The following is a 14,083-nucleotide window of genomic DNA, read 5'->3' on the forward strand; positions in this document are numbered from 1 at the left end:
CCAGGGGTGTTTGTATTTCTAAACCTACTCCCAGACATTGCCCACGTGTATGTGTGAGTTGGGGAGGGAAGGATTGGCCATTTATTTCTCTGAGGGAAGCAGGGAGTGAGTGTCTGCTCACTCATAGGGTCCTCATGGGAAGCTGCCCCACTCCTACCTGCTCATAGGACAGATGGGTTCTGCTCTCCAGCAGCAGGGGGTCTCCCTGGGAAACTCCCAGTCCACCTTGGGCAGGACAGGTTTGAACTGCACTGGAAGTGGGGCAGGACGTGGATGGTGGGGCTACCTGAACTGGGTGCTGTGGCCTCAGAGGTGCTGCAGGAGGCAGTGAGTGGCATGCGAGGCACAGGTACTTCCCTATGGCCAAGCCTGGAGGTTGCCTTCAGGGAATGAAAATGAAAATTATCTCCCACTAACCACCAACCCCCCAAAAAATCTCTTACGGCTGCTGCCAAAAGAGCTTTGAGTCTCCTGCACACACTAACTCCAGCAACTGCCTCACCATGGGCTTGGCTTTGGAACTAGCATTTCCTCATAAGTGCCTGTGGATAATGGAAATGTATAGTGAACTAAGAAATGGTCAGATTGAGGATCAAGACTGGGCTCTGCCCCTTTTCCAGTTGGATTTGTGTAAATCATGAGCACAGCCTCAGTTTCCTCAAATGTAAAAGAGAAGGAACAACTTACTTCAGCAGGCTGTGAGGAAATGCAATAAGGTAGAGGTAGCTGAAAATGCCTAGCAAGCCGCCAGTTGCATTTTGCATGGGATACCTACAAGTATCCCATACAAAAGTCTGCCCATCAAGGCCTGATAAAATCTGCCCTTGGTATGCCTGGCTCACATATAGCTCTTTCTCCCTGCCTGGTTTTTTCCTTGGTGTTTTTATTCAGTTTGGCTTTTGGTCTATTTTCTGGAAACCATTTGCATCTTATGTGCTGGTTTTGGAAGTGTTGAATCATTTTGTTTTAACTTGAATGCACAGGGCAAGGTGGTCCCCATGCTGTGGGTGTTTCTGTATGGATGGCAGACAGGCTACAGGGAGGGAATGCAGCCAGCGCGGAATATTTATTAGCTTGCAGAGTGTGTCATCTAAGGGGAGGCAAGAAGGCACCAGCATGTGGTACATATAAAACCAAAATAGAAAAGGCAAAGCTTGGTTAAACTCAAACACAGGAAGATGGACAAGATGACTTCATTTACTCAACAAATGCTTCATCCAACCCTACTCTGTGTCCTGTGACAATTTAGCAAGGCCCTGGAAAGGCAAAAAGGAACAATTCTAGCTTCATTCTCTTAAGGACATTTTAGTCCAGAGGGGAAGAGACATACAGATAGATAGATAAATTATCAAATACAAAGGAGTAAGTTCTGGTATTGAACTGAAAGCAAGGTGTCACAGGGACACTGAGAGTTGAGCAATCTGAGGAGGCGTTCCTGAGGAGGAGGCCTTCATGAGGAGGAGGGTTTCTACAGAGGAAGCCTTTCTGAGGGGGCCTTTCTGAGGGGGAGGCCTTTCTGAGAAGGAGGCCTTTCTAAGAAGAGGCCATTCTGAGGAGAAGATATTCCTGAGGAGAGGAGGCTTTTCTGAGAAGGAGGGCTTCTAAGGAGAAGGCCTTCCTGGGGAGGCCTCCTCAGAAAGGTCTCTGAGGAGGAGGCCATTCTAACAAAAAGGCCTTTTTGAGGAAGAGGCCATCTAAGAAGGAAGCCTTCCTCAGGAAGAGGCCTTTCTGAGGAGATATTCCTGAGGAACAGGCCTTTCTAAGAAGGAGCCATTCTAAGGAGGGGGCCTTCCTGAGGAGGAGGCCTTATGAGGCATCGCAACTGAGGCTGGGGGGATATGAGAAAGGTTGTTGGTGCAGAGAGGAGGAGAGGCAGTTTCAGGCAGAGAGAACATGGATGCTCGGGCTCAGCCCAGAAGCATGAGGAGAGTGGGGCTGGGCCTTAGATAGGGGTTAAGGCTTGAAAAATGCGTTCTGGTGAGATTGATGGCATCTGTCATGTCTAAAAACATACCTTGTTTTCACAGATCCTTTGCTTGGCTTTCCTTTCAGAAGCAGAGCATTGATCAGTAGCACATCTCTAATAGACTAGTGTTTACTAGGATCATCTCTACTCACAATCAGCTCATTCACGTTCAGTGAAATTACATTCAATAGGAATTAATCGTTGAGAACAGTACAATGAATTCCCCAAGAGGCCTGCAGCAAGTAGTGTTGTGGAAAGGGTGAGGGCTTTGGAATTAGATGGACTGGGTCTATCCAGCTCTCACACTAGGTGAGTGATTTCTGGCTAATGAATAAAGCTCTCCAGGAATCAGTTCCGTGCTAGGAAAGGAGGGGTGATGACATCTTGCTCTTAATACTCAAATAATAGTTTTTGCTAATGAATGCCGACTATATTGCAGGTACTATGCTAGGAGAGATTGTTCCATTATCTCTATTTTTTCCCTAAGCAAGGGTAAGTATTGTTATCCAACTTTATAGATAAGGAAACTGAGGCTCAGAAAAATCATTCACAGAAGGTACTGTAATTAGAAAGCAAGGATCCCAGGCTTCAAATCCATATCTACCTGGCTGCAAATGTTGCAAGACCTTTGCACAACTGCATTTCGTTTGATTAGGAGAGAGAATTATATCAGCTCATGGCACTTTGTAGATGCTCAGTAAATGCTCCCTAAAGCTCCCATTATATGTAATTCCAGCAGTTTGGGAGGCCAAGGTGGGTGGATCACGAGGTCAAGAGAGCAAGACCATCATAGCCAACATAGTGAAACCCTGTCACTACTAAAAATACAAAAATTAGCTGGACATGGTGGTGTGCACCTGCAGTCCCAGCTACGTGGGAGGCTGAGGCAGGAGAATCACTTGAACCCAGGAGGCGGAAGTTGCAGTGAGCCCAGATCATGCCACTGCACACCAGCCTGGTGACATAGAGAGACTCCATCTCAAAAAAAAAAAGCTCCCACTGTAATATAACTAATATAACTCAGTGGTTGGGACCCCCATGGGGGGTTCACAGGCTCCACGGCTGTGTGCCGTATTCTTAGTGCCTCTCCTTTGGGAGTGTTGGGTGATCTCAGCTGCCCGCAGAGTAGGTCTGACTACCTTGTTCCTGTCAACAGGATAAGACGGTTATCCTGGAATGCTCAATTAATAGTATATGAAGACCCAGGATGCTGGCCCAGACCAAGAGGATTCTTGAGAAGTATACTGCCAAAGAGTTTCCCCCAACCCAAAATATTTCCCTGGTTGGCTAGCCCTAAGTCTGAAACTCCAGTGGCAAAAGTCATTCATGTAGTGATCAAATATTTTACCTAATAGATGCAAGAGAATGAACCAGATGTTTGGGAGGATTCTAAGAGGAGTGAAACATAATCCTTGATCCAACAGAACTTCCAGTCGAGTGAGGAATGTCAGAAAGGCACACCAATAAAGAATGCATGCTGAAATGTAATGTTTTTGATTCTATGGAAGAAGTATAAAGTAAATGCTGCATTTCAGCTGAGGGTGAACTCAGTTCTGGCTGGGACGCAGATGGCCCCTGAGCAGCACTCTTGCTTTCCATCATTGCCCCCTTCTTTGCCAACCTGGGTTGCCTCATTTAGTCCTCACAACATGCCTCTACAGTGGCTCCTAATGTAATTCCCACTGTGCAGTAAGGACTTGGATTGCAGGGTGATCAGGTAACCCACTGTTTGAGACAGCTGCCATGTGGTATGCGCATGTCCTAACCACTGTACCATCTGATGGCAAGGACAAGGGCAGGATAGAGGAGGAATCAACAGACTGTGGTGAGAGTGTGAAGTAGGAAGGCTGAAAAGAGCCATGAAATACGGCTTTGAAGATTATGCCTGAACAATTCTGGGAATGGAGATGCCGTTAGCAGTAACAGTGAAGATAGGAAGGGAAACTCATCTGGGAGGGAGAGATGGGGGAGTCACATTTAGAAAAGTTGAGTTTGAGGCCAATGCCTGCAAACACAGGTATGTAGCAGGCAGGGAGGTGGCAGAAAGAGGTGGTGAAGCCTGAGGAACCAATCAGGTGATATGGAAATAAATGGGCAAGCACAGAATCCTGGTGACCATGCACATTTAGGAGATAAGGGAGGCAGGAGAGAAGTTTGACTGGCCAGACCAGAGAACTCAGATAGTACGGTGGCATGGAGACAACCAGAAGAAAACCGAGAAGAAAGAGAGAGAGTGATGTGTCAGATGCAACCAAGAGAGGGTGATTTTGTGGAAACAGTTTTAAGCGGGTGCTGGTCTGCAAGACAGATTGCAAGGGTGGGTGGGGGCATTACTGGATACTTGGTTGAAGTGTTTGACAGTGAGGGAGGTTTGAGAAGCTATGCTGTCTGAAGGGGGAGGGAGATAACTTTTGAGAGAGCCAGGCTGATTCCAGGGCAGGTCTGAGGTTGCCCCGAGAGAAAGATGACTGATGCAACAATTAATGCAACAGTGGCCTAGAGGAGGGAGCATACCAGGGGAGGAAGCACAAGACAGAGAAAGGGAATGATCAGCTTTGAAAAGGAGCAGAGAAAGCTTAATGGGCAAAGACAAGAATCATGAAGATGCAGAGGAGGGAAGCTAAGGGAGCTGTGCTGGTGACTTTGATCTTTGTAATGTAGGAAGTGTCATCGTTTGCCGCAAATGATGGATGGGGATTGAAGACTTGAAGAGGTGGGAAAGGGTTCAGAACAGCCCTATTGGGACAGCCAAGAAGAGATTTAATTCTTAAAAGCCTTTTTGGCACATAATACATTTCCATTGCTTAAGACATCGCGTAGCTCAGGAGAAGGGACTGGAGGGAAGAACGCTGGATGAGGTGTCAGGACATTCAAGTGTCATTTTCTGCTCCTCCATTAGCTAATTAATATATTGGACATGTTGCCTGGCCTCTTGCAGCCTGGGCTTCTCCTGCTGCAAAGAAAGAGGATTATAATAGATCTTCCATTGTCTTTTTAGGCAGGAACATTCTAAGAGTCTACTAAGTAGCTTAATCATTAGCAGAGATTGGTTTATCTGATTAAAACTCTTCATTGGCTATAGTCAGAGAGCAGAGCTTTGAGGAATTGAGACCAGGAACAATAAGGAATCTAGCATGTGCATGTATGTGAGCATATGTGTTCATGCAAACAGGTGCTCTTTCTGAGAGTAGATTTTGGTATTTGAGCAGGGGATGGAAACACTAGCTACATGAGTACAACTTGCTCCATGAGACAGAACCCCAGATGATGAGATGGCATAAAAAGAGGTACAGAAAGATGCCAAAGAGAAGCTGTGCAACTTCCAAGCTGTGCCTGGGGCTGGTCCCAGTCCCTGTGTTTCTGTGTTAAATCTCAATTCCCAGGAATGAGCTGAGCCATGTCACCCATTGTTGGTTCAGAATGTCTATCCTTGGGTAGGAGATTAAGCCTGAGAGGTCATGTTTAATACCTTAAGACCAACCCCACCTTGGTCCTTGACCAAGCAAGTTTAGTCCTGCCTTGTTGATGCACAATGACTCTGCTGAGAACTGGAGTTATATTTGAGAAAACGGTGTTTTAATTTTGCTCTGTTCCACTCATTTTCATCTAACACTCCATCCAACCAAAACCCACACCTCTTCTGATTAGAGGACCAGAGATGCCATACTCCCCCATCCCCCCATAGCTGCCCAGCACTGCCATGGTGAGTTTGGTGGGCTGGCCACTCCACAGGAGAAGGCTCCAGCATGCCCCTCTTCCTCAAGAGCCCTCAGGCTGCAGGAGAGGGCAGTGTCTTTGCCTGGAGGTACTGTCCTGCATATAACCTGCCCTCCTATAAAACTGTGGTTCATCCTTTGCATTCCAACAGCCAAATTTCAGTCCACATAGAAGCCAAAGAATCTGGAGATGCTAACAATCTGATGAGGAAAAACACCAGCAAAGAAGAGTATGCATATTTGTCTGGGTTTTGTGTGCAGGTCATTAGCAGCACCAAAACATCACCAGGTTTACCAACTGGTGTATATGGAGGCATCATGTGCCCAGGCCACAGAAAATGGTGAAATTCCAGGAGGCTGCACAAGCCATAACTAGCAGTGCATATGGATTAAAACTGATGCCCTCAAGTTCAGATGCTTTCAGACCAAGTATTAAAACATAGTGCTCTGCTTCCTCCCAAGAGGAGGCATTGACTCTTCCCCCAAGGTACAAACAGTATTATTTAAGGCTTACCCATACCCTGTCAGTTTCTCAAGAGTCATGATTCACCTTAGGCTGAGTACATTCCAGGACTGTCTTAAATCCACTGCATGAAATTATTCAGAACTTTGAGAGTTATTTAGGGACCTCTAAGGAAATGGAAGTGAGGTGGAAATGCCGATTTAGATATCTGATTACTGAGATGGTGATGATGGGTGGGAAAAGTGAGCTGGATCAAGACCTGACTCTTACCAGCTCTCAGACTGCTTCAGAGTAGATCAGACACATCTCAAAGAAGCCTCCACCACCCCATTCCAACCCCAAACAGCAACTTTTGTTCACCTCCTGATTCTTTATCCTAACCAGAGGAATAATTTCCAAGTGCAAAACACTAATTTTGTTTTTAAACACAACTTCACAACTCTCATGTTTTCTCCTAGCTCTACACACTGCCTCCAGAAATAACTTTACAACAAAGATTCGAGCAATTCACAGGAGGCAAACAAATATAAGATAGCATATAATATTTCTAATCCAATAAAGTTATTTATTCTCCTAATAGGTTATCAAAATAAATACTTTGCCATCTGTAGCATGTCATACACATTCTGCAGAGTGGTGGTTCTTGGTCCATGCCTTACACCTTCTCAAGCACAGTACACTCTCTACTGTAACCCCTTGTATTAGCTAGCACCGCCACAACAACATATCATAGCTTTTAAAAAGGACATTTTTTTACTCACAGTACTGGAGGCTGGAAATCTGAAATCAAGGTGCTGGCAAATTTAGTTTCTGGGGAGGGCTGTCTTCTTGGTTTGCAGACGGCTGCCTTCTGTGTCCTCACATGACCCCTTCTCTTGATGTGTGTATGGAGAGAGAGAGATAGAAAGCAAACTCCCTGGTGTCTCTTCTTATAAGGACACTAATCCTACCAGATTAGAATTCCATCCTTATGACCTCATTTAACCTTTTTCGGTTTCTTGTTTGTTTGTTTGTTTGTTTTTTAAGACAGGGTCTCACTCCTATGCCCGGGCTGGAGTGCAGTGGCACAATCACTGGTCATTGCAGCCTCAACTTTCTGGGCTCAGGCAATCCTCCCACCTCAGCCTCCCAGGTAGCTGGGACTATAGGCAAGCACCACCACGCACAGCTAATTTTTTGTATTTTTTTTGTAGAGATGGAGTTTCACCATGTTGCCAACACTGGTCTTGAACCCCTGGGCTCAAGCAATCTGCCCATCTCGGCCTCCCAAACCTCTGGGATTACAGGCGTGAGCCACTGCATCCAGCCTCTTTAATTTTAATTACTTTCTTAGAGGCCCTGTCTCCAAACACAACCACACTGGATGTTAGGGCTTCAACACATGAATTTGGGAAGAACACAATCACTCAGTCCATAACACCCTCTTTCCAGAATAGCAAATCCTAGTGCGGGGTCCCATACACACTCAGTCTTTTCCATGTTACAAATGTGTTTCTGTCCTCTGCAAACCTGAAGTCCCTCTTTAGTGACATGCAGTTCTGAATGAGACGTTCAGCACCATGACCTTGGTCAACTTTCAAAGGGGAGAACGAGAGGAATGAGAACATTATGTATTCCCATTGATGCTCTGGAGTCAAACAGAACCAAGTTAAAACAGTGCCTTAGCCGCTCACTGATTTGTACCCTTGGGATATTAACTCTCAGAACCTCAGCTGTGCAATATACAAAAGAGAAATAACCTTACTGATCTCCACCATCATGATGGATATAAAAAGATATATAACATCTACTGGCAGAGAGTGTAGTGTATGTATTGGTTGTCTAACCACCACTTGCCCCTTTAATTCTCTATACTGTCTCCTTTTCCTTTACCCACAGTCAACATCTAACTTCAATTATGCATAGATTCTGTTCTTTCCCTGGAACCTATGCTAGTCAGGAGCATGACTGGGGCTTCGGCCGCGTGTGAATGGTGGCAGTGTTTTCTGACCCAAAGTCCAGGAATCCATATGGATGATCTGGCAAGGGCAAGTGGGTTGGGACACGTGAAGTGCCAATTGCTTTGGGATGTTTGGGGCATGTAGTTGGGCTTATGTGTGTGAAAGCCTTTTCTGCAAGTCTCCTCCCCTTTCCTCTACATCACTGCCTAAAAATAATGTCACACATAAATTCACTGAGCAAGTATTTAATGAGCAGGAAAGATAAACAAAGCCTGAAATGGATTGTTTGGAAGATAAGTTACACTTGCAAATGGCCATAAACAAAAGCTTTCTTCTAAGCTCCTCATTTTGCAAAAGCTTTTTGGTTTATTGGCCAGGTCCTGGGATGGTGTACTCATCAGTAATCAATAAATGGGAAAGTCTTCATCAGACCCTGTCTTTCATGCAGTCTAGGAAAAAGAGGCAGGGGTTGAGGGATAGGGGAAGGTGGAACTCTAGTTTCCAGAGCAGCTCTCAACTGTGTCCTGTTTGGACACAATTAGATGCACTTAAGCCTCTAAGATGTGGGTATTTAAGCACTGCCACTTGGACTAAGCAAGCTCTATGAGGGAAAAGTTGTACCTGCCTTGTACCGCAAAGTAGGTGGTTAATTAAGATTTGTTGAATGAGTGGCCTAAAAACTAGTCCACCCAAGAGAAATAAATATATATCCACACAAAGACTTATAGGTGAGTGTTCATAGCAGCATTCTTCACAGCAGCCCCAAACTGGAAGCAATCTGCATGTCCATCAATAGATGAATGGATAAGCCAAATTTGTTATATCCATACAATGGAATTCTCTTCAGGCATCAAAAGAATGAACTGCTGACACATGCTACAACATGGATAAATCCCAAACACATGATGTTAAATAAAAGAAGTCAGATGTGAAAGTCTGTATATGTATATGAAATGTTCAGGGTATGCAAATTATTATACAGAAAACACATTCATGGTTGCCTAGGGTTGAGGGTGGGAACAGGGAGAACTTCAAATGGGCACAAGAACTCGTTTCAGCATGATAGAAATGTTCCAAAATGATACTATGGTAATGGCTTCACAATTCATATTTGCTAAAACTTACTGAGTTGTGTACTTAGCTGAATTTTATAGTATGAGAATTATATCTCAATAAAGCCATAAACAAATCAAATAACTCTATGGACCTTACTGAAATAGATGTCAGTTGCAGGGCATCATCTCCCATTTCCTGTGCAATTCTATCTCCTTTACGTTTGAAACGCTTGGGTCACACCAGCCAGCTGGTGGTCTTTGATCCCCACTCTGGGTCCCTTACCCTAAAGAAAGGACTTGAGCACTTTCTAAGGGTAAACTCCCTGGAGACTTTTTCAGAAAGGAGTCAACAAGGGTCCACTTATCCTTGGGAAGCTCATAAAAGAAACATTATTGGTCTCTTGAAAGTTCAAAAGGGCCATTTTATGAGATGAGAATGAATGACTTTCCAATCTTTCTTGCTTTTCATTGTAGAAGTGACTTACATTAAGTTAAAAAAAAAAAAAAGCACCCAATTCATCATTTTCTCAGGCCTAAGCAGTGGACAGCTCATGGGACTAAGGGTGTGCTTTGGTACCCAAATGAGTTGGTAGCTAAACTAGACCTTCAGCTCACCCATTGTGACCTAGAGTTTCCTTCTGCTGCACAGACATTGCCTCTAGGTACTACTTCGGCTTGACCAAAGAATGTGAATCCTTTCTCTTTGATCAAGAGTCTTTGGTCACAAGCAAAAACTGATTTTGCAGGTGTTGGGGTTTATGCAGTTTTAATAAATTGCCTGACAGCCCTCAGGACACTAAGACAGGGCTAAAATGGAAGCTCACACACAGGCATGGTTACATCTCACCATGCCATGGAGTATACAAAGTGCACAAAAGAACACTGCCCCTGCACGCGCGTGTGCGCGCACACACACATACACACACACACACGTGCTCAATGGAAGCAACTCAGGCAACAGAACTGGGATGAACCCGCCTGTCCTCCAGCATTTATGGATGAATTAAGTAGCATCAACAGAATTTAGAGGTGACACACCTTCAGGGAGATGCTTGAATCCACAATTACAGCATCTGTCAGCACGAGCATTGGGCCAGAGTGTATAATCTACTTTGCATTGCTCCCAGAACTGCTGGCTAAAGTACAAGATTAGAATTTAAGGCACAAGATGATCATAAACAGAGGGATTGTTAGTGGGGAAGGGGTGTTGGAGAGTGAAGGTGAGGGTGACATAAATAGTATTTCTAGTTGTGTACTAATGGTCCCAGGAGCTGTGGCAGTAAACAGTGTGAGGCTAGTTTTGGCATCGATTTCCTTGAGGCACTGCCTCTTTCTTTCATGTTTTGTTTTTTTTTTTCAGATGGAGTCCAGCTCTGTTGCCCAGGCTGGAGTGCAGTGGTGCCATCTCAGCTCACTGCAAGCTCCACCTCCTGGGTTCACACCATTCTCCTGCCTCAGCCTCCTGAGTAGCTGGGACTACAGGCGCCCGCCACCATGCCCGGCTAATTTTTCATACTTTTAGTAGAGATGGGGTTTCACCATGTTAGCCAGGATGGTCTCGATCTCCTGACCTCATGATCCACCCACCTCAGCCTCCCAAAGTGCTGGGATTACAGGCGTGAGCCACCATGCCCAGCCAGCACTGCCTCTTTCAACTGTGATAAAGGAGTGAAATCAAACAAAGGCAACACTTGACCTGAAATTTTGGAGGTTGGGGGCAGAATTAAACAAAAGTTTCCTACACTTAGAAGATTTGAAAGGCTTCTAAAAAGAGATATAGCCTTCCTCATTGTAACTCCTTCTGTCTGAAACCTGTTTGAGCATCAATTGGCCAGTTCATTGAAAATGATCCTGGAAATGATGTCAAGTGTGGGGTGCATTTGTTGCATTTCCAATAGTAGAAAATAAATGCATCTGCTAAGCAAAATTGTTGTGTCACTCTACATTTATTCTTCAACTAATTATATTACTTTGTTATGGATGTTGTGGCTTGCACTTCCTTAATAAAGTGGGATCAGTCGACATCTGAGTTTGCTCCAGTCCCTTCAGCAAACCTGGCAGTTTCTCCTGTGGCATGTCTAACCAAAGCAAGATGAGGCACTGCAGAGTGACGAGGTGGCAGTGAATTTCGGATCTCACCACCATCCTCACTGCCCCTCCAGGTCATGTGTATTCCTGACCCTGAACTTTCCTCCTATTTTACTTACTTTTATGTTCTATCCTCCAAGGCCCAGGCCAACCACCTGCCTCTTCTGATCCTTTTTGCTATTATCCCAATGCACACTGGCCACGCTGTCTGCAGAATTCCTGTTATATAGTCAGAATCTCTATTTTACACGTAATTGTTCTGTAATTCCTTCATAGATCTTTCGTCACTCTGACATAGACTGTCCATTCCTGAAAGATGGTAATCATGTCTTACACTTATTTATAGACCACCCAAAGCTCTTGGCACAGGGCACATGTTTCACAGTGATTTCCTGTCTGATCGAAAGGCTCTGAGGATGCATTGCACCATACATAGCCCTGTGAGATGTAAAAAGTGCATGCCGTTCATTATGTTAGGTTAAATAAATGAAAGATAAAAACACAGTGTGATCCCAATTTTTCAGTGTGTGTGTGTGTGGGTTTGTGTGTCCATTTGTGCTAGGGGCACGGTTCTGCTGAGAGGGGTATGTGTATGTGTGCGTGTGTGTTGCACAGACACAAAAGACTAGGGAAAATGCGGCAGCGAATGTCAATTGTGATATCTCTGGGTGCTAACATCACTAAAAATTGCTTTTTCTTTTTACTATTTAGCACTTTTGCGATGTATGTATAAATAATACTTTTTATTTATATGAGGTACAACGTGTTTAGCAGTATGAAGAATGAGGTAATGAAATTGATGAGTGATTATTATTATTATAAGAGACACAGTATAGTGAAGTGGGAGGTTTGCAATGAATGGGGTTTGGTTGTCTATTATTCTTTATGGGTATATTCCAGTGTTTCCCAAAGTATGTTCCCAAGTACAGTAGTCCCTACCACAGGCTTTACACATTTAAATAATATGGGAAGCAGCCTCTTGAAAATTCACAATATCCATTGGCCCTGAATATTCCTACAGCAAAGGAACCTGTCTGTTCTACTTGGTGTTTTTCAAATCTATCCAAGCATGGAATATTTTTTCCTTATAACGCCTGTTAACTGCATTACAGTTTGGAAAACGTTGTTCTATTTACATGTGGTTATTTTCAAATAACAGAATAGTGAGTTTAGTTCTAAGTGTCTTAATTTTGTTTGTATTTTGTTCATATTCCTTTGGTTTGAGGATCCAGAGAGGTTACAAAGTTAGAGAACAACTTCTTTAATCCAAATCCACAGAAACATTTTAGCAATACCAAATTACATGATTTGATGATTTTCTCCTTCATTGTAAAAGCTATGCAGCATCACTGCCTAGTTTGCTAAGTTTTAAAGCTTAATTTGCTATAATGAAAACATTCAATGAAGAAACATGCTGTGAGCTGAATTTATTCAGCCTCTTTTGGAGTCCATTCTTTCACTGGAAGTTATTACTGTGAAGCTGCATTTCATTTTTGTGAACTTTTTTTTCATCTCTACAATCTTTTCAGGATGAGTTTTTGACAGTGATGCTAATAGTGACAAACCCCTCTAACCTCCAACACTCCTTGCAAATTATCCCGACAATGAACAGCTGCAGATGCTAATTCAAAATGGCAGGTAATCCGTGTGTAAATTGAAATGTGCATACTTCTGTCTGAAACTGCAATTGCATTAAGTTGTGGGAATTCATGGCGAGGAAAGTCAAGAGATCGTGGTAGGAGGGCATAAGCATGCAGATCCCCCCAAACGCTGGAAATCAATCTTCCTTTTTGTCCTCCACATCTTTCTGCCCTGCAGCCCATGCAGGAACAGACGGCTTGTCAGAAGCTCAGAGGGTGGCGAGACATTTGGTTTACCAGGGGCCTTTCAACTCGGATATGTGAACACATGAAAAGTAAGAGAAGGAAGGAGGTTATTAATAAAGCAAGTCATGAAGCACAATAGAGATGGTGTGAAACAGAATTTGGCCCAATAAAGTACGTTATCTCTCTTTGACTAGCCATATAATGCTTCGGTTTATCTTTGGCTAAAACAGAGACAGCACAGCCGGTAGTTAACGATATTAGCTAACACCTGAAAAATAGGTTACATTGAATCACAATTTTGCCTCATAGACTCATAATGCTTCAGAAAGTATGATATACAAAACTCAGTTTGTTATTAAAGTTATTTAAGTTTAAACAATGTAGAGAAAGCACATTTGACCCCAATATATTCAGGACTCATTTCCTCCCCTAGAGTGAAAATGGCCTCTTAGCCCTAGTGTGCCTCCATTCAGCTAGGTGCCAGGCACAACATCATTATAAAAGGCAAGTACACTACCTTCTGGAAATTTGCATCCATCCGTAGTTACACCCGACACAAGCTACAGCTTTGTTTAAATTTCCAGCTGACTGACACGCACACAATCGTGAATGAAAAAGCAAACAGTGGAAAATAACGCCTTTTCACCTTCCTCTGGTCTGCGGGAACAACACTGCTGCAGAGCCAAGCTTTGGGCTGCAGCCTGATTTCCAGAAATCACACCGCTCTAGAATGGAGTGTCTCTGGCCTTTCACACACCAGCTGCCAGAGGTTGTGGTTTTTAAGTAAAGCTTCGAAGTGGGACTGGAGGCTATCAGCAGGAAGCCAGTTAAAGCAGATAGAAAAGTAGGAGTGGCGAAGCCTATTTTTGCCGTACATACAAAATAAGAGGAGAGAGTCTTGGCCAACTGTGCCTTTAAGTAACAGGCCACTTCTGTCAAGGTACTGGGACCTTTTAGAGGTCAAGACCTCCCCCTATAGGAATCTCCAGCCCAGTACTGCCCCGCACCCAGGAGCACGTGAGTACTCGT

General features: G+C 44.0%; 1 protein-coding gene across 2 annotated transcripts in view; it reads left to right on the forward strand.

The window, feature by feature from the left end:
• Window positions 1-14,083, forward strand: part of SLC35F3 (solute carrier family 35 member F3) — a 410,117-nt gene that overhangs the window by 295,973 nt on the left and 100,061 nt on the right. The gene's annotated exons all lie outside the window — the stretch shown is intronic.

The sequence above is a fragment of the Symphalangus syndactylus genome, chromosome 19, assembly GCF_028878055.3.
Source record: "Symphalangus syndactylus isolate Jambi chromosome 19, NHGRI_mSymSyn1-v2.1_pri, whole genome shotgun sequence".
Lineage (NCBI taxonomy): Eukaryota > Metazoa > Chordata > Mammalia > Primates > Hylobatidae > Symphalangus > Symphalangus syndactylus.